The sequence below is a fragment of the Balaenoptera borealis genome (assembly GCF_965194805.1).
Source record: "Balaenoptera borealis genome assembly, chromosome: 5".
Taxonomy (NCBI): domain Eukaryota; kingdom Metazoa; phylum Chordata; class Mammalia; order Artiodactyla; family Balaenopteridae; genus Balaenoptera; species Balaenoptera borealis.
Window position 1 is genome coordinate 82,206,069 of NC_138862.1, and position 27,087 is coordinate 82,233,155.

General features: G+C 34.3%; 1 protein-coding gene across 1 annotated transcript in view; it reads right to left on the reverse strand.

Moving 5' to 3' along the window:
• MAP3K13 (mitogen-activated protein kinase kinase kinase 13) overlaps positions 1-27,087 on the reverse strand; it is a 160,664-nt gene that overhangs the window by 132,745 nt on the left and 832 nt on the right. The gene's annotated exons all lie outside the window — the stretch shown is intronic.

Consider the following 27,087-nt stretch of genomic DNA (forward strand, 5'->3'; position numbering starts at 1 on the left):
AGTGTGAAACTAGGGTTTTAACATACAATGTAAAGTCTTGAAAAGGGAACTAGGATTTTAACTTAATATATCAGGAAATAGGTGAAACTGAAAGATTTTAAGGAAAGAAAATAAAATAATGAGTACATTAATAACCAAATTGAAAAATGGGCAAAGTTATAGGGCCAGTTCACAGAAGAAGAAATATAAATGGCTCTTAAATATATGAAAAGACTCTCCACCTTATTCATTATAAGAGAAATGCAAATTAAAAGTACAATGACAATATTTTAACCTATTAAATTGGCAAAGTTCAAAGTCACATGAGACACAATGTTGGTGAAGTTACGGGGAAATAATGGAGGATAAATTGGGAGAACATCTGAAAAGCAAATTGGCAATCAAATTATGAATATATATCCCCTTTGACCCAGCAATAACTAAAAACATACATATATAAAATGATTTATGTCCGACTAGTCACTGCAGCTTTGTTTGCAAAAGTTAAAAATGTCAATGAGCAGGGAACTGGTAAATTACAGTGCAGATATCCAATGGAATACTGGAATAAGAAAACAAGGCAAGCTTGTGTTACTGATGAAGAATGATCAAGCTGTGTTAAGTTTAAAAAGGTAAATTACAGAGCACTATATTTAGAATGCAACTATTTGTGTGTGTGTGTGTGTTTGAGAGAGAGTGTATACACAGAAAATCTCTCTGGAGGAATAACCAAGAATCCAGAAACAGTGGGTTCTCTCTAGGGAAGGGACTGGATAGCTGTGGTTCAGAGGTGGAAGGAGACTTATGCATCCTTTTGTCCTTTTTGAATTTTTACCCAAGCTGGTATTAGCTATTTAAAAATAGAAATATGCTAAATGGCAATATGGCATCCTGGAATAGAAAAAGCAGAGTAGCGAAAAATCTGGCAAAAACCAAATAAAGTCTGGATTTTAGTTAACAGTCATGTACCACTGTTAATTTCTTAATTTTGACAAATGAGCCATGGTTATGTAAGATGTTAATATCTGGAGAAACTGGGTGAAGGTACTATTTTTGCAACTTTTCTGTAAATGTAAAATTATTCCCAAAATAAAAAGTTTATTAAAACAAGAAATAAACATTTAAAAAGTTACTAGGGCAGCTATGGTGGAAATGGCTTGGAGAGAGGAGAGATTAGAACCAAAAAGAGGCCAGATGAGAAACAGGGGGAGTAATCCTGGCATGAGTGGATGAAGGCCTGCATTAGGGTAAAAGTCATGAAAATACAATGACAAGAACTAACACAGATGTAAGATACATTTCAAAAGAAAAAAATCAACCAAATATTTGCAGTAGTGGAGAGAGAGAAGAATAGTGATACCAGATGAAAGATGAAAATTAAAAAAGGAAGCTGGTTTGAAGGGGAATGAAATTCATTTAATTCATTCCTTCAACAAATATTTGTTGATACCTACTATGCCAGGCACTGTGCAAGGCACTGGGGATGTGAGAGTGACCCTAAAATGTTCTAGTTCAATTGTCTAAAAGGCCTCTGGATATTAGAGGATGAGAGTTTGGGGAGAGGACAGAACTGGGATAGGTGAGAAAGATGATACAGAGTAAGGAAGGAGAGGCCAAAACTGAGCCATGGAACAGAAACACAATTAGGGGGAAGAGCATAGTAGCAAAAAAGACAAAGAAGGAATCAGCAGAGGGGTTTGAAAAGAAGCACGGTAGGGTAATTTCCTGGAAACCAAGATAAAAGATCAAAGAAGAAGGGTTCCATCAAATGCACTGTCCAAGAAATGAGGATATACAAAAGACCACGAGACAGCGGATTAAAAAGAGAGAAGAGAGATAACTGATGGCAAAAGAAGTCACTCAAGAGACCTTTTTCACTTTCAGTGAAGTCTAAATGGAACCCAGATCACAGAAGTCAAAGTTTTACAAGAAAACACTTCTGAGTCAAAGGCCTTTGGGAAATGGGATTCCATTTATTATCATGCTTCTCAAATTGGGTACTTGAAGCCACAGCACATATTGTTAAGTAGCATCAGCTTTATTTGGAGGAAAATACACTGAATGAGAGAGAACACACAAAATTTGCATGAGTTTCTAAGACAAATTCTAAAATTTCAAGCATGGGGGTCATCTTCTTACTTCTAGGGCTACAAATTCACTCTCCATTTCCATAAAGGGGTACTTGGGTAGAAATTTGAGAAGCACTGATATAATGGCCAGCTATGCTGAAACGTGGGCTTGCTATTAAAACTCAGATGACTATAATTTAAAAATAACGATGAATTATGGTCTCGCATGGCAAATTACAATAAACATTTCACATTCAAAGAAGAAAAATAATGAACAAAATCTTGGATTTATCATATTTGCCACTATTTGCTATTTCTAGTCACATAACCATATACTATTTACCCTTTATGTCTATAGCTAGAGCTTGGCTACAAACTGAGAGGGAAGTCACAGTGTCAACTATACTCAGATGCTTTATCAATGCTATTTGAGAATGATGAATGTATACTAAGTACCAACCAATACTATATACATACATATGTGTGTGTGTATATATATATATACATATATATATACACACATATATAATTTATATATACACATAATGTAAATATGTATGTATGTGTGTGCATATACACATGCATAAGTACGTATATATATATATATATATGCATACACGTACACACACATACTGTAAACATAGATGTTAATGCAAGAATTGGTGACTATGCTTCAAATTCTAATTTATAACTAAGCAACTGAAACCCTGGCTTATGTGTAGTGCATGGTATATTGATAAAATGGAAGTGTAGTTTTCCTATGCAGTTCCCTGCCAAGTAACTTGAAACACTACTTTGGCATTAGTTCCTCACAAACCAGGCTAAATACATATTTGAAAGCTTCGCTCTGATATTTTCCATCTAATTTTAAATAGCCTTGGTCTACAAGCCACAAGGCAATACTCACACCAAGTAAAGATTTCTTTTAAATCTTTTGTGTGAGAAAGTCATTAGATCAGTAACAGTGTAGGTAATATGCAGGAGCTTCTTGAAAATGTCATGGGAAAACTATGTAGCGTTAGTAATTTTTTAAAAAATCAACTATCTAGTCTAATGTCATCTGAATGGAGAAATTAATATCAGCATCATTTATTACCCTAATGTAATTCTAATACTTAGAGTTTTTTTACTGTTTGAAATAAAACCGATTTTAAGAATAGTTAAACCAGCTTCTTTTGTAGTTGTTTAGGTTTCTAAACTAAAAGTTACTTACATAGCAAATAGCTTTCATTAACTCCATCTTGTATACCTTCTCTGAAAGTACCTCTTAAGGCTAAGAAACAAAAAGCTAATGTAACACTAAATCTGAAAGACAAAATTACAGCTTTCACACATATTTCATTCAGCCTGGGCTGTTAGCTTTCACAGTCAGTTACAACTACAGAGGCACGTTGTCACTTCTTAACATCATCTACTGCCTATAACTCTCCGTTGTCACATTTTAAAGAAATGTTGACATTATCATGTTTTGAGAAAGCAAATCTGAATTGATATCCTAGGGAACAATATATCATTTTATTTTCCTTCTTGACCTTCATTATCATGAGAGTGGTAGAATTCTCAGTGATTCCCTTTCTGTCCTAAATATTCAAGGAATGAGAATTGATACAAGCACTTTGGATGTCAGTTAAATGGAATTATTAGTACCGCCATGCAATTTGGTATTACCTAGAAAAGATGAAGAAGCACATTCCTACAACCAGCAATTTAACTCCCAGGCACAGACCATAGCCCAGCTTCCTAACTGCTGTCCCATGGTCCCCTAGAGTGCAACAAATGGGTAATAGGTGTGCCCAGATATGGATCTCCTCAACTCGCCAGCCAAGCAGAAGCCCCCAGGCCAGAGACACAGTTTCATTCCTTTAATGGAGAGTTTTGTACAAATATGATCTATAATTTTCTATGTGTGCTATGGCATGAAAAATGTTGGGAAACACTGAGAAGTTCTTGCCTGTGTGTGGCAGATACATATTCAGGAATATATGTATACATAGGAGCAATGTTCGTAATAACTAAAAATTGGACTATCTCAGATATTCATCAATCAATTCATCTGCTAATAAATTCTGGAATACTCATACAATGCAACATTATACAGCAGTGAAAACTAATGAACAATAGCTATATGCATTGACATGGATAGATCTAAGACTATAACGTTGAGCAAAAAAAAAGGTAAGTCCCAGAAAAATACATACAGTATAATTCTATTTTTATAAAACTCAAAAACAAGTAAAACCAATAAACTGTTTAGGGATATTCAGATATGTGACAAAACCATTGAAAAAGGGAAAAATTATTAACACAAAAATTCAGGGGAATTCCCTGGTGGTCCAGCAGTTAGGACTCTGCACTTCCATTGCAGGGGGGCACAGGTTCCATCCCTGGTTGGGGAACTAAGATCCCTCAAGCTGTGCAGCATGGCCAAAAAAAAAAAAAATCAGAATTTTGGTTGCCTCTGAGGGAGGATGCAAAGTTTGGAATCAGAGAGAAGCACACAGGAGATATTAGAGGTAATGGTCATATTGCTTTCTTAAAACTGGGCTGTAGGGACACATATGTTCTCTATATAGTTATTCCATAAGCCTTACAGATATTTTGTAAATGTTTTGTATCTACTCAATGTTTAATAAACATCTTTTATAAAAGCCCTACTTTGTCCAGAGGTAGGTAGCAAATGTATCTGTGATCTCTGCAACAGTATGAGGTACATGGAATAGGAGGGACAGAAAGCACCAAATACACAGAATGCTGCAGGTCAGACACTGAACCTTTCACAGAGGCCCTACAAACTCATACACAGTTGCAACAAGGAAAGATTTGTAAGCTACACAATAACTAAAATTAAGACTAAATTCAATATGCTATCATTTTATGAGGCACCACATATGCAAATGTTAACATTAAACACAGATTTAAAGAATCAGGAATGAATAAACTGCCAGCCTATGGATGAATAACTCTTCTATTTTCTAAACAGTCAACATTTCATTGTGTATTTAGACCACACAAAAGACATTTACAGACTGACAATACTTTAATTCATCATGTATATCCAGCCATGTTTGCTGAGTCAAATGTCTGTCTGTTTGTCAATGTCATTTAAGGGCAGGTTTATAAAGCCTCAAGAGCAAGAACTAGATCTGTTTCATCTGATATAACTACCAAGGAAAACACAGTGAAAATGGTTTAAGAATTCCTGCCTCTACTCTGTCTTCTTGTGTTTAAGGGCTAGACATTGGGAAGCTATTTTTCTAAGCACTGGCTATTTTGCCAATCCAGAAGAGCTATAAGAGACCACAGAAATAGAAACTTAACTTCCAAATTAATTAAATTTATTATTTTTGATTTGGAATATAAAGGAAACCCAGTCTGAGCTCTCCCTTTAATATTAAAAAAAAGAGTCACTTAAAAGCAGATAGGTTAATGTTTACACAAAGGCAATTTTTTTCCGTTTGCTTTTTTTTTTTTTTTTTCTTTAAATTTGAATAGGTGAGTGACCTTGCTGGAATTCCCCTGTCAGTTCTGGAGTATCTATCTGGAAATTTCAAACAGAAACTACATTCACACGACACATTATAATGGTATGCCCAGTGGTATCTGTTTCTGCACCTTGAACTCAGATATTACATCACCGATGAATCAATAAACTTCACACAAAATGAAAAGCTTTTTTCCCTTGGGCCATTTAAGAAAAGATCAAATTTAATTGTACTTGATAGTGTATAGTTGTATGGTCGATTGTACACAGAAAAACTTCACATATTTACCCAATTCAAGAAATTCACCCTGATACAGCTACAAGCTATCAAAGGCCTATTTTTGAGTATGTCAAACACTGAATATATCATGCTGAAGTGAGAATCTGAGTCCATATTTAATTCCCATTACATTAGCATAACTACCTAAAAGTCTACATAATAATAAAGCATTTATTGTTTCTGCTTTATTTCAGATTTTCTAAAATACCTATTTTCACCAAGAGGAAGTTATTTCAGATTTACTGTGAAAAGGCTTATGGCAAACCTGTCCTTTCCAGTGTGAGGCAGTCCTGAAACTAACCTTAAACCACTGAAAATCAATACAGAGTCATAAGCAACAGTGGGAACGATTTAGAATAGAAACAAAATATTTCCCTAATCTAGGCCACACCCCTAGTTTCACCCTTGGCACTTCTCTCCCTCATTTTCAGAAGGTGAAAGTACGATAAGTACGCTCTGGAAATTTTAGCCCAGTCATCTATCTTGCTCTCAAATGCTGTTTACAGGACAGAAAAAATTAAATATTTCATAATCTCAGTTTCGACAGAATATATTAGTGTTTCAGAAGTTGAGATGAATTGGTACACAAGAGCGAATGGGGAAAGAGTATCAGGGAAAGTTCAGCAGAGGGAGCACTGCACTTTCATATTTTTCCTAGAATATCTCTGCACTATTTTATAATAGTGGCTGGAATCATTTCAATATTATATAAAGAATGTAAAATATTCTTTAAAGAAAAATTTTAAACCATTAGCATGACATCTCACAATGTTTCCTGTCCCTACTGCCTCCAATTTAGGAAGGCACAGTAAATGGGATAATAATTCCATGTACAACTGCAACCTGATTTTTCAAATAAAGCTGGAATAAAAGTGTAATGGAGGCAGGGAGGAAGGAAAAATTAGGTATCAAATTGCTTTTCCCAACCATTTCTCACTTCTATCTCCACCTCCCAACCCTCATCTAGTTAGTAAAAAGAAAAAAAAACAACTTTTGATGATATTATTTGGAAGTATTAAGATACTTAGCATAACCAATTCACAATTATTTCCTAACCTTTACTTCCCAAAATGCTTTCTTTAAAACCAATGCAATATAGAGAGGTATCTTAAAGGATATTGGCATCGTGGGGGAGGGAGAAGAGTTCAAGAACATTTTTTATGCTTCTTTATATATTTTGGCTGAAATACATTTATAACCCCAAAACCCCTATAAAGTTATTTTCATTTTGGAAAATAAAAGACACTCGGTGCAAAGATTATGTGATGTCATCAAACAGTAAACTCTTTTGTTAAAAATTTTTTATTGTAGTTGATTTACAATGTTGTGTTAGTTTCAGGTGTACAGCAAAGTGGATAAGTTATACATATATCCACTCTTTTTTAGATTCTTTTCCCATATAGGCCATTACAGAGTATTGAGTAGAGTTCCCAAACAGTAAACTCTTAAATGCAAACACAAGAGGTTTTTTGGCTTCTAAGATACAATTTCATTTTTACACGTACGGGAAAAAAATCCCTTGCCTTTTTTGTTCAGGGCTTTCTCTTACTGACTTCTTATATCCTATTGACTCCCACATTGATATCTTCTGCTCAGACCTCTCTCTTTCTCTTTTCTTCTCTATGGTTAGCTTTGAAATTTCTTAACCAAAAATACAAGAATAGCTAATATGTATTAAGCCAGACATTGTTCCAAACACTTAATTAATTAAATCTTCACAATAATCCTGTGAGATACTACTTCCAGTTTAAAAATATACTGTTATCCCCACTTTATAAAATAGGACCTGGAAACAGAGGTGGTTCATATTCCAATTGCAGTAAAGCACAGTAGCAAAATTTGTTTCTTATAATTAAATAATTTGCTTTTGCTTTTTTGTTTGTTTTATTTCTTCAGGAGGTATTTCCTAAGGAGTGATACTTGGAGGAAAGGGATGTGTGATTCTGCTGTTTTCATTGTGTATCTCCATAGTCTTTTCCCAGGATTTTTCTAATGCAGCGATTCTCTACTTATGATCTCTGGACCAGCAGCATCAGCATCACGTGGGAATTTGTTAGAAATGTAAATTCTCAGGCCCCACCCAGACCTACTGAATTAGAAACTCCAGGTAAGGGCCTAGCAACCTGTGTTTTTGTTAAAACACACACACACACACACACACACACAAACACACACAAAATCTGTTTTTTGTTAAATTATTCCTCCAGGATGATTCTGATGCATGTTAAAGTTTGCGAACCATTGTTCTAATGTGTGATATATCGATCAGTTATGAAAAAGATCCCATTTGGCCACATATTTCATATATTGAGGTATAACTGTATTTTTACTAATTGTATTATATCTCTTGGAAAGGTGCACTCATTTGCATTAATTTGACAAACGTTTACTAGGCACCTACTATGTGCTTAAGAATGAATGCTTGAAGAACTAACAGTCTAGTAAGATAGGCAGAAATTTAATAATTACAATGCCACGTGGTAATATAGTGACAGAGATGCACAGGAAGCTGAGGAAGGGCAAACTGCAATAGGTGAAAGACTGTCTTGATCTCTTAGGAATTGCTGCACTCCATCGCACCCTTCTGAGAAACATTATTTTGTGTGAACATATCCTACTGTCCTAACCCAGGGACTCTTGCCCAAAACAGGGGTATTACCATAGCAGCCTTCCCTGTCACACAGTGATTAACAAACTCAGTAAGATCATTCCTCCTTGGTTAGAATCCAGAGGCCATGAGAGACAAGTAGAGAAAGTAGCTAGACAGTCTCCGGAGCTGCCTAAGAGTCCAAAGAGCTTTCCAATTTTAATCCACAATTAACTTTATAATAATTCACCCTTTTCCCACTGCTACCTCATCTTTTCATAATTCTGTCAGATATTTTCCAAAATATAAAAATTTTCAAACACTCTCTGTACTCTTCCAAATTCACATACTTCTAATACTTTAATCACTATTCTGAATATAGTGTTCATCATCCCCCAAAAAGTAAGTGGACCCTTGAACAACACAGGTTTGAAATGTGTGGGTCCACTTATACATGGTTTCTTTTCAATAAATATACTGGAAAAATTTTTGGAGATGTGTGACAATTTTAAAAAACTCACAGATGAAACATGTAGCCTAGAAATATGAAAAAACTTAAGAAAAAGGTATGTCATGAATGCACAAAATTATATATAGATACTAGTCTATCCTAACACAGGCATAAGGTGAGTGATATTTAATATAAAAATAATGTGTTCATTTTCTTACTGTTTTATAATTTTGCTTTCAAAGAATTACATTACCATGCAGTATGCCTCTCTCTCTCCTAAATGGAGAAACAGCCTATCATCAGAGATAAGTGTTTTTTTAAAAAAATAACAATGTTTCTAATATTGCATTATGAATATAACAGTAATATTCTATGCCATAAAAATTTTATAATGATTCATTCATTAGTGTATAGGTTGGGCTACCATGAAGCAATCGTATTGATTACATTAGGCTTCCATAAAGCAGTCATATTGCTGCTTCTTCATTATCAATACATGAATTGTTATATCTGTATAAATATGAATTTCTTTTTCACATTATCTTTTCATTTTTGATGTCCAGTGTTAGTAATATAGATAACATCTACCGTGTTTTGTATCATGTAAGACAATATTGATGTAGGTACTGACAGATGATTCATCTTGCAAACAGATGTAAACGTACGGTATTGATAAATACAGTACAGTACTGTACCTATATTTTCTCTTCCTTATGATTTCCTTAATAACATTTTCTTTTCTCTAGCTTACTTTACTGTAAGAATACAGCATATAATACATATAATATACAAAATATGTGTTAATTGACTGTTTATGTTATAGGTAAGGCTTCCTGTCAACAATAGGCTATTAGTAGTTAAGTTTTGGGGGAGTCAAAAGTTATATGTGGATTTTTGATTGTGTGGGGTTTGGTGTTCCGAGCCTCCATGTTATTCAAGGGTCAGCTGTACTATTTTTCATTTTTATGAAAATACGTAAGATCCTTTTGAAACTTATTTTATTCAATGTTGTTTTTTGAGATTGATCCATGTTGATACAAGCAGGTCTATAATGCATTGATGAATTTTATTACAATGAATGAACAGTCAGCAAAGTTCATTCATCCATTTTCCTCTTAATAGAACTTTAGAGGAAAGCTATTTACTTTTTTTTTTTAAAACAGTGATGCAATTAATATTTTAATAGATTATTTCAGCAAATATGAAGAAAATGTGTCTAGATCTCTCCCTCCACCTATCCTTCCCTCCTTTCTCCTTCTCTCAATTTCAACCAAAAAGCACACAAATTATTTCAAAACAGCTGAATGAGAAGGAAAGGAGAGTCCAAACAATAACTAAAGAGAACCTTGATGGGCTTGAAGACCTCCCTGGGCTGCCAAGAAAATAAGCAAAGATGTCTCTAGGGCTCACAGCAGACACAAGGGATTGCAAGACTAACATTCTCAAAGGAGGGAGGAAACAAAGAGTACTACTATTTGGAGTAGAAATATCCCTAGGAAACTCATTCTAAAATAGGAGAAAACCCTAAGGTACTAGCCAGATCAAAGTTCCACTCGTTTGAGCCCTTTAGAGACATAATTTTGAGATACAAAACAGGTTGATTCAAAACACCTTCTGACAACTCCCAGGAAGTTGTCTTGTTCCACTGAGAATAGGGGAGAGCACAGACACTAGTTCTAGCACCAGAAAACCAGCAATACTACAGACCAACACCAGAGGGAGGAAAAGACTACAAACTCCTGAAAAAGAAACTAATTGGGAAGGTACATACATACAAGCTCAGAGAAGATGCCTCTTCATACAATGTTTGAGAGGCTCCCAGAATCTTTAGTAGAGCTGATTGGTGAAGGTCTTCCCCTTCTGAAGCCCGTCTAAAGAACCGGGAGAGGTAGTGGTTTTTTTCAAATGTGCAAATCCTAGCAAAAAATAACAAGGCATACGAAGAAATGGGGAAACATGGCTCAATCAAAGGAACAAAATAAATCTCCAGAAACTGACCCTAAGGAAATGGAGGTTCATGAATTACCTGACAAAGAATGAAAACAATCATCTTAAAGATGCTCAATGTGCTGTGTTCAAGAGAACACAGACAACTAAAGAAAATCAGGAAAATGATGCATGAACAAAATGAGACTATCAACAAAGATAAAGTATAAAAAAGAAACAACTTCTGGTGCTGAAGAATACAAATGGGAAAATTCATAAATATGTGGAAATTAAACAACACATCATGAACAACCAATGCTTTAAAGAAGAAAACACATGGGAAATTAGAAGATATCTTGAGACAAATGAAAATGAAAACACAACATATCAAAACTTATGGGATGCAGCAAAAGCAGTACTAAGAGGGGAGTTTGTAGTGGTAAATGCCTACATTAAAAAAAGAAGAGAGATCTCAAATCCACAAGCTAATTTTATACCTCACAGAACTAAAAAAAGAAGAACAAACTAAACTCAATTAGCAGAAGAAAGGAAATAACAAATATTAGTGTAGTATTAAAAAATAGAGACTAGAAAAAGAAATCAATGAACCTAACAGCTGTTTTTTTGTAAAGATCAACAACATTGACAACTCTTAGCTAGACTAAGAAAAAAAAGACTCAAATTACAAAAATATGACTTGAAAGAAGAGACATTACAACTGAAACCAAAAACAAAAAGAATCCAAAGAGTCTGCTATGAACAATTATACAGCAACATATTGGATAATCTAGAAGAAATAGATATTTTTCTAGAAATATACAACATACCAAGACTGAATCATGAAGAAACAGAAAATCTGAACAGACCTACAACTAGTAAGGAGATTGAATCACGAATCATAAACTCCCTGACAGAGAAAAGCCCAGAACCAGATGGCTTCCCTGGAGAATTTTACCAAACATTTAAAGAAGAATTAACACCAATCCTTCTCAAACTCTTCCAAAAAACTGAAGAGGAGGGAACACTTCCAAACTCATTTTATGAGGCCAGCATTACCTTGATATTATTGATAAAATGAGATGAAAATACTACAAGAAAACTATACACCAATATCCCTGATGAATACTGATGTAAAAATCCTCAACATAATACCAGCAAACCAAATTCAACAACACATTAAAAGGATTATACACCATGACCAAGTGGGATTTATTCCTGGGATGCAAAGATGGTTCAACAGATAAAAATCAATTGATGTAATACACCTCATTAACAGAATTAAGAACAAAATCCACGTGATCATCTCAATTGATGCAGAAAAAGCATTTGACAAAATTAAAACCTTTTCATGATAAAAAAAAAAGTCCAAAAAATTAGAAGGAAATCATCTCAACATAATAATGGCCATATATAAAAAGTCCACAGCTCCACAGACATAGAAAACAAACTTATGGTTACCAAAGGGGAAGTGGTGGTGGTGGGGGATAAATTAGGAGTTTGGGATTAACATATACATACTACTATATATAAAATAAGACCTACTGTATAGCACAGGGAACTATACTCAATATTTTTTAATAACCTATTAGGGAAAAGAATCTGAAAAAGAACATATATATATATCTGAATCACTTTGCTGTACACCTGAAACCAATACAACATTGTAAATCAACTATACTTCAATTAAAAAAAAAAAAGGCCATAGCTAACACATAGTCAGTGGTGAAAACTGAAAGCTTTCCCTTTATGATCAGAAACAAGGCAAGGATGCCCACTCTTGCTATTTCTGTTCAACATAGTGCTGGAAGTCCTCATCAGAGCAGTTAGGTAAGAAAAAGAAATAAAATGTATCTAAATTGGAAAGGAAGAAGTAAAATTATCCCTGTTCACAGAAAACATGATCTTATATGTAGAAAACACTAAAGATTCCACAAAAAAACCCTACTAGAACTAATAAATGAACTCAGTGAAGTTGCAGGATACAAAATCAACACATAAAAATCACTAACAATGAACAATCTAAAAAGGAAATTAAACAATCTGATTTACAGTAGCATTTAAAGGAATAAAATACTTAGGAACAAACTTAATCAATGAGGCAAAAGACTTATACACTGAAAACTGCAAAACATTGCTGAGAGAAATTAGAGAAGACACAAGTAAGTGGAAAGACATCCTGTGTTCAGGGAGTGGAAGATTTAATATTGTTAAGATGTCCATACTGCCCACAACAATCTACAAATTAATATAATACCTATCAAAATTCCAATGGCATTTTTTTTGCAGAAATAGAAAAAAAATCCTAAAATTCATATGGAATCTCAAAGGACCTGAATAATCAAAATAATCTTGGAAAAGAAAATCAAAGCTCAAGGCCTCACACTTCCTGACTTCAAAACACATTACAAAGTTACATTATTCAAAATAGTATGGTATTGGCATAACGACAGACATAGAGACCAATGGAACAAAATAGAAAACTGAGAAATAAACACTCACTATTATCAAATTATCTTCAACAAGGGAGCCAAGGCTAAACAGTGGGTAAAGGATAGTCTCTTCAACCAACAGTATAGGGAAAACTGGATATCCACATGCAAAAGAATGCAGCTGGACCCTTAACCTTATACCATATATAAGTATTAACTCAAAATGGATTAAATACCTAAACATAAGACCTAAAACTATAAAACTTACAGAAGAAAACAAAAGAAAAAGTCATGACATTTGATTTGGCAATGATTTTCTGGATATGACACCAAAAGCACAGGCAACAGAAGCAAACAGACAAAATGAGACTACATCAAACTTAAAAACTTCTGTGGAGCAAAGGAAACAATCAGCAGAGTGAAAAGGCAACCTACAGAATGGGAGAAAATATTTGCAAACCACATACCTGATAAGGGGTTAATATCCAGAATATATAAAGAATTCCTACAACAAAATAATCCAATTAAAAAATGGGCAAAGGGTTTGAATAGACATTTGTCCAAAGAAGATATACAAATGGCCAATAAGCATATGAAAAGATATTCAAATTTACTATCGGTGAAATGCAAATCAGAACGAGATATTACTTCACATCGGTTAGGATGGACACTATCCCCCTTGCCAAAAAAAAAACCCAAAAGCCAAAACCCCAAAACCCCCCAAAGAGAAAATATCAGGTGTTAGTATGTGGAGAAACTGGAACCCATGTGCACTATTAGTGGGAATGATGTAAAATAGTACCACCACTCTGGAAAACAGTATGGAAGTGTCTCATAAAATTAAACATAGAACTACCACATGATCCAGCAATCCCACTTCTGGGTATATAGCCAGAAGAATAGAAAACAGGATCTTGAAGGGATATTTGCACTTCCATGTTCATTGCAATATTACTCACATTAGCCAAGAAGGGGAAGGAAGCTAAATGTCCATCAATAGATAAATGGGTATAGAAAATGTGGTCTATACATACAATGGAATATTATTCAGCCTTTTAAAAAGAAGGAAATCCTGTCATATGCTACAACATGGATAAACCTGGAGGACATTGTACTAGTGAAATAAGCCAGTTCACCAAAAAATAAATACAGGATGATTCCACTTATATGAGGTATCTAGAGTAGTCAAACTCTTAGAAACATAAAGTAGAATGGAGTTGCCAGGGGTTAGGGGGAAGAAGAAAAGAGGAGTTGTTCAATGGGTACAGGGTTTCAGTTCTGCAAGATGAAAAAGTTCTGGAGATGTGCTGCACAGTGTGCATATAGGTAACACTACTGTACACTTTAAACAGTTAAGATGTTGCGTGGGGGGCAACAGAGACACAGCTACACATAAGGAAGACAACCATGTGAAGATGGAGGCGGAGATTAGAGCTATGCTGTCACAAAGCAAGCAACACCAAGAACTGTCAGCGAATACCAGAAGTTAAGAGAAAGGCATGGAAATAAACTATACTCCAATATAAAATAAAATTTAAAAAATAATAAAAATATCCAATACTGATTTTTAAAAAAGAGAGAGAGAAAGGGATGGAGCAGATTCTTCCCTAGATTCTTCAGAGGGAGCATGGCCCTTCCAACTCCTCGATTTTGGACTTCTAGCATCCAGAACTGTGATAGAATTGCTGGTGCTTTAACTCATTCTAGTTAGTGGCACTTATTGTTTTGGCAGTCTAAGGAAATTAATACAAGGGACCCATAGAAAAGAGCTTGAAGTGAGTGCAGACCCCCTGTGTCTGGGGCTCCCAGTTATTCTAAACTGTTATTCTAGCCCCATATTCAGACTTCAAGAATTCATTAAAATTTTAGCTGTTCTCTTCTTATCCCCTTTTATGGTGGTTGCTGCTTCCTCCCATGCTCTGCCAAAGGCAAAACAGTTCCTGTGTCCCATCTCTTCTCAGAAGGGCTTGTCTTTGGAATTTCATTTCACCTGATTGCCTTGTGAACTCAACTCTCTCATGGGCTCAAGAAAAGTTATGACTGTGGATTATCAGGTTTTTTCTCACATTAGAGTGGGAGAAATGTTCTCTTGCAACTTTCTACATCTTAAACAGAAGCAAAACTCTCCTCCTATAGTTTAAAATGAACTTTTTTAGATTTAAGAGATTTTTTATTTTTGTATATACTACAAATGGTTTTTTATCTAAAATCATGTCCAGAAAGCACTTTGCTTTGTTTATTTGCTCTGTTTATTAATACTTTTAATTTTGGGCATAAATTATGTGTACTAAGAAAATGTTATCACTTTAATATTCAATGCTTGTTAAGCTATATCTAATCAACTTGATTTCACAAATCTTTATCTTGGTATTTGTTTCCATTTTTGTCTTCATTCTATATATGAATGTGCAATACATATACTAGTGCTTTTTCCTTTGAACTGGATCCATGCTAATTTCTGATTCATGGTTTAGGTTTTCATTTTTCAAAATAATCCTCTTAATACTGATGTATCTAATTTTGGTTTTCAATCTTGCTACTTATATTTTGATCTGTCTGTACTAATACCAGATGGTTACAAGGGCAGTTGTATTATAGCACATAAAACTTTGGAAGTCAGTCTTTTCTTCTCGTGCTTTCTTCAGTGATTTTTTTATTTATATGTGCTCTCTAATTTTCTCCAATTAAACTAGCTACCATTTTAAATACATCTATGTTTACATACTATGGCAAGTTCAGAAAAAGATACTACCACTATACTGACTATATTTACCTAACCCATTCAAGAGTAATTTACTTAATTCAACCTGTTGAAAGCATTATTTCTTAATTGTACATTGACAGCATACCTGAAAATATCAAGTGTTTGATAAATAGTAATCAAATCAGTATAAATATATACTGACATTTTGAGAAAGTCTCAGCTTAAATGGGATTTTTCCCATTATGTCAAAACTACTTTGATTTCTGTATAAATAAAACCTTTAATTATTTTATATTCAGCCACATTAAGACAAATAAACAATATTATATTCAACTAATTAAGACACTTAAGCAATTCTATACATGATTAATTCATTCATTCATTCAACAAATATTTATTTAGTACGTTCTATGAGCCAGGCCCTGTTCTAGGCACTAGGGTTACAGCAGAGAACAAAAAAGACAAAGCAAATCACTCTGCTCTCATGCAGCTTACATTCTAGAGTTGGAAGAAAGAAATAGACAAGATAAATAAGGAAAATACATGGAATGTTATATAGTGAGGAGAAAAAGAAAGCAAGAAAAGGGATTAAGAAGTATGTGTGTGGTGGCCAGTAGGGAGAGTCGGGAGTTAGGTAGTGGAGCTAGTGAAGATCTCACTGAGGAAGTGACCTCTGAGTCAAATCCTGAAGGAGGTGAGGGAAAGTGCCACATGGTTTCTGGAAGATCATTCCAAGCACAGGGAACAGCATCAGCAAAATGCCTAAAACAGAGAGAAGGCTGAAGCAGGTTACCTGGTGAAGAACAGTAGCAGATCAGGTCAAAGAAGTAAAGGGTTTTTATTAATAAGATAGGAAGCTACTGGAGTTTTGAGCAGAGTGACTTGATGTTACTTCTGTTTAACAGGATCACTTTGGCTGCTGTGTTAATAGATTGAAAGGGGCAAGGGTAGAAGAAAAAAGATAAGTTAGGAGGTAGTGGTAGAGGTGACTGGACTCTGCCTGTATGTTTAAGGTAGAGTCAACAGGACTTTCTAAAGGATCAGATGGTAGGTATGAGAGAAACAGAGGAGTCAAGGATAACTCCAAGGCTGAGAAACAGGAATGATGGAATTGTCTGTTACTGAGATAAAAAAACTAAAAAGAAGTTTGATGGGAAGGAAGATTAGGTGTTCAATTTTGAACATGTTAAGTTTGAGATGAATGTTAGACATACAAATGGAAATGTTAAGTTGGCAGATGTATATACAAGTCTGGAGTTCAGAGGAGAGGTCCAAGCTGGAGATTAAAAATTTTTTAGTAATTACAGTATTAAAACTGTGAGAGTAGATAAGAGAAATGGGTCTAGGTAGAAAAGAGATAAGGTCCTAGGATTGAGCTTTAGGGCACTCCAGTGTTTAGAGGTCAAGAAAATGAGAAGAAACCAACAAAGGAGACTAGAAGGAATAGTCAGAGAAGTAGCAGGAAAGCCTGAAGGGTGTGATATACTGGAGGCCGAGTAAAGAGAATGTGTCCAGGAAAAGATAAGTCATTATCTAGGTCAAGGTTGTACAATTATTTAATGACCACACATCCAACTTAGTACATATGTACAAATTTATGAATAATCTTAATAGTCTAACCTCAATATTCATTAATGATATTGGATAAAAATCTCATTGACAATCAGGATTTATTTACTAAACAGTACATAAAATATTACAAAGAATATATTAGCATACATGTGTATATGTATGAAGATATATTTTAAATTTATTTTTCAATCTAGAACAGCATTTCCTGAAACCCTATTCCAAGGGTTATTAAGATTTTATGAGCCAAAAAGAGTTCTGGCCACACATAGGTTTGGAAAATGCTTATTTGCATTATAAATTTCCAAAAAAATGTGACATTTTCCAAACTTATATCATTATAGAACCCTTTTGGTTTACGAAGTCTCTTTTAGCTGTATCAGCTATTCTGAGTAGCACAGTTTGAGAAATATCGAGTTAAAAGCCTGGACAATTTTTTTTGTCCTCACTGTAGCAAAATTTGTGTCAGCAAAGTTGTTGGGGGATATTTTCTTTCTGCCACTTCAGCACTTTTAATGAAAACAAGAGCTCTCTGCTTCTATACCACTTATGCTAGAAGATATGATGACCTTTGCTTTATTTTTACAGTGATAGTTCTGTCTGTTCTCAGGTTTTCTACTGTTACTCATCAAATGCCAAAATGAAGAGTTGCTTGATTTCTTTAAAAATAAAGTTCCATCAAATAAATAAAATGTGTAAAGCAAAATCAGTACATTTTAAATGAGAATAATGTATACTTATACACCATTAGAAAAATGTATACTTACAGATTAAACATAACCCAATATGATCGATTCATCAGCAACATGTTATACATAAAGCTTTTGGTAAAATTACTTTCCCTTTATGCGAATTGTCCACCTTAATGGTTCTGTGGTGTTATTAGTTTCCCCATATTCTGACTTTGAAATATGTGGAACATAAATGATTTTTTTTAAATCCATGTTTTCATCATTTCCCTAAAAGTCTAATGTTCATTTAGTTCCCATCCTTCAACCTGAAAAATGGGGCAGGGCAGAAGATTTGACTTCCAAAAGTACTGTTTATCTCCAGGTCAAAGATAGAAAGGAGAAAGGTACAAGCAAGAAAAAGTCAAATAAAAGCACATTTTGCCAGTGGAACACCACTTAGCTAAATATTCTCTTCTTTTGCCTCAAAATGCCAGCTTTGTTTAATGAAGCACGGCGGTTTACTGGAAGGTCTGCAGTCCACCCCAACTCACATCCCCCACTTTATCTCTGGCCTGCACTATCTCCACAATTCTCAGTTTTGTTTTGTTTTCATTCATTTCATTTATTTGTTTTAAATGACAAAAAAAGACAAAACAGAATTCAGGAAGTATACTTCTCATGAACACAGACACATGTCTTGGGACTTCCCTGGCGGTCAAGGTGGTTAAGACTTCGCCTTCCAATGCAGGGGGTGCCAGTTAGATCCTTGGTCTGGGAGCTAAGATCCCACATGCCTCGCAGCCAAAAAACAAAAACATGAAACAGAAGCAATATTGTAACAAGTGCAATAAAGACTTTAAAAAATGGTCCACATCCAAAAAAAAAAACTTAAAAAAAAAAAAAGACATGTCTTACTGCATAATGTCCCATTTAACTTCACACGTACACAAGGTAGCTCTAATTTTGGTTACTATTGGGTTGGCCAAAAAGCTCATCTTACAGAAAAACCCGAACGAACTTTTTGGCCAACCCAATATATTGGTGAAAGATTTCTTGAAGTCTAATTCACCTACGTAACTCCCAATCCTCCACCCCAATTCAGTGGTTGACTGTCTAAAAACTTCTTTTTTTCCCTAGTTTTATGGAGATATAATTGACATATAACCTTACATTAGTTTAAGGTATACAACACAATAATTTGATCACAATAATTTGATATATGCGTATATCACAAAAAGAAAAACCTAACTCTAAGCCTCCAATTATCTATCTTAAAAGGAAGCCACAACCACTGGAATCTCATACTACCCTATGAGTAGCAGAAATTAGAGTAATTGATGTCCTCGTTGGTATCTTTGACAGCAAACTTCCAAAAATATCTGATTACTAACTTTGAATCAACCTTGGAAATGTCCTAAACACAACAGAAACAGAGGCTGACAGCTATGACTGCCATCTCTCAGACACAGCAGAAGCTTAATTATGGATAGACTGTGTACATTTTATACCAGTAGGAAATTTCCTAATACAGAAAGCAAGTTTTTTCTATAAGAGTAATCTCACAAGTTCTTATAGTTAAACCAAATAGGTTTTCTGGGTCCCTACATAAGACTCAAATGTCTGTGACCTGTGCCACAGGACAAAGTTCATGATTCGAGTCCAATTATCATTTCTGAGCAAGCTAACTCTTTAACTAGTCAAACTTACAATCTGCCTTTAGTCACTATGGAGGCCCTTCTATACCTTAACTTTACCCAGTTTAATGTTACTATTACATTCACTTTGTTTTCTTCTCTTTATATGTCTTCATCCCTTTGCACTATACGCATTTTTAGAAGCTACTTCAAATATTTAGAACAAAGCAAGCTATAAATAAATTTAATTAACTCATCTTTTAAAGTCATTTAAAAATATTAGGTCCCCATAATTTGGTTTATAGGACTCATTGTCCCAAATGTGCACCTCTGTGAATACAAGTTACATTCATTCACCTAATAAATATGTTCTAAGCACTTACATGTGTCAGGCACTGTGCTAGGTGCTGGGAAAAACACTGGTGAATAGGATGTCTGTCAGAGATAAGTACCATGGAGAAAATTAAAGCAGAGAAGGGGAATAGGGATGCCATTGGGGGGGGGGTGAGGTTACAGTTTTAAATAAGATGTCAGAGAGAGCCTTACTGAGAAGGTGACATATCATGACCGGAAGGACCTGAAGATGAGGGATTAAACCACATAGATACCTGCCACATAGATATCTAACACAAGAGCATTCCAGGAGGAGAAGCAAAGTTTCTGAAGCAGAAGAAAGCTTTCTTTCTGAGGATCAGCTAGAAGACCAGGGTGGCTGGGACTGACTGTTAGGAGATGACAGAGAACTAAAACAATATTTACGTTTACCACGTGGGATGCATTGTGAAATTTTCTGTTCTATGTACTTTTGTTTAAAAAAAAATGCTGGTTACAACTTAGTTAAGCACTAAAGAATTAGTTTTTCCCCAATGAATTGTAATGTGCAACCCTTGGAAGAAGAAGCCATTACCTATTGTTCATGGATACTGTAAAAGTCACATATTCCTAACTAATGCTATCACCAAAACAGTGGATATCTGTTTTTAGGGAAACAGTTGAATAAGTTAATGCCAGTGGCTTATTTAATCTTAAATCATTACAGATAATTTAGGTACTCAGAGAAAGATAAATTGGCATTTTCTCTTCTAGCGACCATCAAACTCCCAGTCATGCTAACTATATTCTCTGGAACCTATCTCCACTGAGTCCTCAAACAATGCTAAACTAAGCGGGAGTTTTTTGTTTTTATTAGTCCAGAAAGATAAAAGTAAAAAAAAAAAAAAAAATTTAAAGGGAAAACATTTAATACCATCTTTCTACTAGTATGAGGTTAAACCAACCTTAAATGCTATAATGGTCTGGGTGTGAGAGTAGATGGTATTAGAATATTAAATAAAATACCCTTAGGGCCTATAGGTTTTCTCTGTGCTATGAACTAAAGAATAGTTCATTAATTAGACCAAAGTCAAACTGATATTAACCGTTCATTCCTTTGTCACAAGTAGCAGTATGAAGTGAAGAGAAACACTGAGTCTCCTTAGAATCCAAATGCATGGAAAGGGATTAATACTGAAATGATAATCCTAGATCAGCGACTGCAACTCAAAGGGAAAAATACGTTTTATTTAATGACCAAGTACACAAATACAGGCACATACATTTATATATATGTATACCTATGTGTGTATATATATATATATGACTAAAACAATATTTACTCTTACCATTTGGGATGAATTGTAAAATTTTCTGTTCTATGTACTTTCATTAAAAAAAAATGCTGGTCGCAACTTAGTAAACAAATTTTGCAAACCAGGTGTATGTTATTACACATAACTGCTCTATAGCATTATCAATGCTAACTTATAATTTTAGGGAAATTTATAGACTTCCTCCCTCTTAGAATTAGCCCACTGGAGTATTCTATGTACTCAAAGAAAACAAAAATTAACATAGCCTTGTTACCATGTATCCAGCCTGGACAGGTACATGCTTTCATTCTATTTAAATCACCTACCTTCTTAGGCCCAAGAGCTGAGAGAATAAGAACCATTAACTTTTAGGTTGAGGGTTTTTTTCCCTAAACCATGTAGCCTCTGAGAGCATAATCTGACCTTAAATATTTTTACCACTTCATCCTCATTTTCTTAGTGTTGACTCAAGTTTTTATAAGATACAACAAAAGACCTGATTCTAAACTTACCATGCCAAGTTTACGTTTCTCTACCAAGAAAACTTATGGCCACAGGACATACATTCTTTTGGAAAGCACTGATTCCTTGGCTGTAGTCTAAAGGAACACAAGCAATATGAAAGACCTTAAAGGCCAAGGAAATTGAAATCAGAGAAAAGGATATAAAATGGAATGTATTAATGGATTTTAGTCCCTTTAAGCATTTATTTTTGTGAGAGGGTTCAAAGGAGAGCTTAATACAGATGAGACTTGAGGCTTTTGAAGAGGATCTAAGTCTTGATGAAGTTATTCAAACTCAAATCTTGAATGCGTAATCATGGTAGGCCCCAGGGTCTTCAAAAACTTGTACTGGATGCTTTAAAACAAAACACACAAAAATTCTACTAGCAAGTCTAATAAAAGTTTTTAAGGGTTTTGAAAAGCTATAACTCTTTGATCAGTAATTAATCAGATCACTAGATACTATGCTGAAAGAACAAAAGAAAACAAAAAGAAATAAAGAAGAAAAGGAAAGAAAGATTTTAAAAAGACATAGTGTACAGAATGGCTAAATATGTTCATTGGTTTATCACTTCGATTAATATTCTTCACTTCAAATTGCAAGTGAATTTAAAGTTCTTACAGAACCACCATGGGCTGTAGTCAGATAAACTGATCTAATGATAATTTCCTGAATCTCTTTCACTGCTATTCATGATATTTGATTGTCTTAAAGGGCTTTTGATTTTTGAAAGCATGGCCAAATTATTTGTTGGATGAGACAGCATAAAATGAAGTTGATTTTGTGGGGTAGAGAAAGAAGCTAAATTAGGAATATCATGGTTTGAAAATATTTAAACAGGGAGAAAAATTAACAAAGCCTTAGAATGGAAAAATTCAGACCACTTTGCAAGCTCAAATGAAAAATATACAGTAAATCTCACTGACTATTTGTGCTCATTCTAACTTGTTTCTTTTACTTTATCTACTCCCATAAACCTGTTTTTTTCAAGAAAAAATTAAGCTTTTAAAAATTAATAATAATAATAGGAATTTATATTTACTGAGTCTATACTTTGTGCCAGGCACTACTCTAAGCACTTTAGGTAGATTAATTCATTCATCCTCAAAACAATCCCATGAATTAGATATTACTATTATCCCCAATTTACACATGAAGAAACCAAGGTACAGAGAAGTTAAACAATTTCAGGTAGTTTACCTAGCTAGTAAAGAGTGGAGTCAGGATTCAAACTCAGGCCCTCCAGCTCCGCAGCACCAAACTACACCCACCATTCTACAAAACTGGTTTCATTACACAAAATTTTCCAGAACTAGGGCTTTCTTTAAATCAGCATTGTGTCATGTCACAATCTTTCACTGCATATTCTGATTAGAAAGTGTAGTGACTAATTTAAGTTTCTCAACAGTAGTAATGTAGAATCAGTTTCAGATGTCACTACTCAGAAGTGACATCCTATAGGAATATCAAAGCAGTTTAAAAATAAAGCATGCCACTTAAATATTAATAGTGGTAGAGGATTATAGATGACTTTACTCCTTTTGGGGGGATATACACATATATTTTTTCTATATCTTATTCTTTGTAAAGTGGACATGGATTACTTATACAATTTTTAAAAAAGGTTTTTTAAGCATGTCATCACCATTATTTGCATTAATAAACTTACAATAAACTTATTAGATAAGTTTGCTTTTGCTCTATTTGAAGAGAAAAAAATTCAAGGTAGAGTAGGCTTTATGGTAATAATGAAATAATAATAGCTATTATTTAATTAACACCTAATATAGGCAAATTTTTTACATACATTTACTCTTCAGTAAATTCCTATTTTATAGATAAAGAGATTTGAGGCTTAGGATGAATAATAAACTTAATTAATAGAACAGCTAGTAGATATTGGAGCCCAGATTCAAATCTGTGTTCACTGTTCTAGAGTCCTTGCTCTTTCCACTGTACAATGCATGTACCCTCTCCAAATGCCAAAATAATCTGTCTTTTGTTATTAAACACACGGACGAAATCTTTCTAAAATTTAGGTATTCTTAAATAGAAAATACTGAACATAAATTATTTAAGTTCAGTCAGGGTTATCATTTTGAATATCCATGACCACAGAGGTGTTCTCATCTAATCAAAAGAGCTCCAGGTGCTACAATTTTAAAACTAGTTGGTCGGCTTTCTAACTTCCTTCTTGTCCATACTTGTCAATGTGCCTCCCTCTAATAGGAGCACTTAGCCCACTCAGAATTTGTTGCTTCTAGTACACTGTGGAGTTAGATACCAGTTAATTAAGCATGTTAGAACTGTGTCTAAATGTAAATAAACCGAGTAAGGACCTGAGAAAGGCATATATATTTTGTGTCTTATAATTTGGGAGCTCAGGTAGTTTATTTCCTGGTTATGAGTAACCTGAAGCTGGTGGGTGAATGACGGGTAGATAAGTTAGCTCTCAGTATTTAAATACAGGGATAACAGAATGTATACACATACTATAATAAACCACTTTATTGCACTATAAATTTTTTTTCAGATTTAAAAGATACCTTAATAATAATCTGGAACAATCTCCCATACAATGAGAAATACCCTCTACAACATTCCCAATGTTCAAACTCTGCTTAAGTGACCCTAATGACTTGGAGTTCACTGCCTCTTGACACAATCTGCTCCACTGTTGTCTAGTTCTAGCTATACCTTCTCTCATTTAGAACTAATTCTGGCCTCAAATAACAGAGAACAAGTGTACTTCCTATGGAGTTTCTCCAACTCTTCCAAAGTCTTCTGTTTTCTGAACAAAGTAGTCCCAGTGCCCTCAACCTAGATCATCACAGTTGTCCTTTTATATAATCACAAAATTGATTAAAAACAATTCTCTTGTTCTTCAAGGTTTCTCTAATAATTAATATACAAAAACTGATTGTTTTGTAGGTAATGGGTCTAGTTAATCTATCTTGGTCATACACAATTGGAATGCTACGAAAAGCTTGGGGACCTAGCTCAATTCCAACTGAACAGCAATAACCTTTTCAGTTCTTCCTTCTTTTTCCCCCCCACCCAAAACAATGCCACAAAACAGAATCTTAAAAAATACCCTTAACCATATCTTGCATGTTACTAGATTTTAACTTTCTTATTCTCAGGCTTTTGTCTACCTTCACATCACTTGGACCCTGTGAATGATCTTAAAACTTCCAAAATTTTTCAAGCTGTTCTAACAATTATGAATTACCCCATAACAGGCCTAGCTCTGGGGCCTTAAACTTCTGATTTTTTTTTTTTTTCTCTTGCATTAGCTGGATATCTTCCTCTGCGGAATTTGTGCTTTTCACATAAAATGTATGTGAAAAATATATATATATATATATGTATAAATATATATATGTATAAATGTATAATATATATACACGTTTTAATATATAATGTATTATACATCTATGTACATACACAAACACGCAGGTATCTTCCCAATTCTATGTTCTCTACATATAACTTACATTCATCTATAAGTCACCTTTACCATATTCATCTTGACTCAGGAAAACACAGTCTACCCTTGGATTCAATTAGTTGCCATCCATTCTCTTAGCAAGAATAAGAGGTCCCACTCTAGGCATCCTGCCCTGTGGTTTCCCCCTGGTGGCCAGTAGTGATTAGTCCCACAGATCTCAAGAAGCAAAGCATCATTTAATAGAAATGATTATATGCAAAACGGTCTGCCAAAGTGTGGTATAAAACACCTGGCATACCATAACCTGTTCTGTTCCATTAATCATGACTCAGCCCCTAGATTAGTGGCCTTCATTTTGCTTTTAACAAGATACACGATCAGGTATTTTATATGATAGTAGCATCATATAGGTATGTATCTTACATAGCCTATTCTCAAGCAAGTTTCAAATAAAATCCCTCCACTAACAAAATGAAGATTATTATATCTTTAAATTTCCTGTATAACTCATTTTACTGACCCACTACTGTTATTCCAAATTTCCCCCAATGAAAGTGTGGAGAGACAAAGACGGCTAGAGAAGTAAAAAGTCACCAGAAATGTTTGCTGAGTTCCAAGGCAGATAATCAGCCAATTCAAAGTAATATTCTCAATATAGAATGAGATTATCCAAATATATCTAAATGATCTTTTTGGCTTCCTGATTTTATAACAGAGCAAACAAGCCATTCTCTGAAATGTCTTAGGCCAGTTCCAGACATCAAGAACAAAGTGAAATAATAACGATAAGATTTGTCTAAAGAGTAGAATCGCTAAAGAGTAATTCAAATCAAATAAAGTCCATCCCATTCAGTAATAAGGAGAGGCTCAGAAGAACCATGCCAATGCGAAACAAACATAGCTTGCAAACAAAGGTAACAACATCCATATCACCTGGGAAGGTCAGCCACATAGTATGAATTGTGTATGAGCACTGAATTCGGCAACACTAAGCACCTAATTTATTCACAAATTCTTACTATGAATAATAATCTAATGTCAAGGTTAAAAACCTATTAAAATATCACCAAACCTTTCATGCAGCTCTGAAATAAACTTAACTCACTTGTGCAACCCCACTCCTTCTGAACAGTGCAAATAATCATAAGGACAAAAGTCATAAAGAATAATAGTGGGCTCCCATAATTAGCCTAAAGCCTTGCTGTTCGTTTCTTAGTATAATAAAAATAAAAATGTCCATAGTAAAAAAAATCAATCCATCAGAAGGAGAATACAGAAAAAATATGAGTCTTCTTCCTACTCTAGACTTCTAGTTTCATTCCCCGGGGGTACCTATGTCAGTAGTTCCTTATATGGATTTGAAGAAATTTTACAAGTATATACAGAAATATATGCTTTTAAAAACACAAATGAAAACATACTATACATACCATTCTGCATTGTTTTTCTCAGTTAACAATGTATCTTAGAGATTTTTCCATATCTCCACCTACGGATCTACTTCATTCTAACAGCAGCAAATACTACATTATATGAAGGCATTTATTTAACCAGATGTCTGTTGAGGGATGTTTAGGTTATTTCTAGTTGTTGTTGTTGTTTTTTAATTTCATATAATATGGTGATGAATATCTTTAAATACAAATTTTTGTATGCAAGTGCAAATATATCTGAAAGATGAATTCCTAGATGCACAGTCTATTTTTAGAAGTGAACAAATTCTA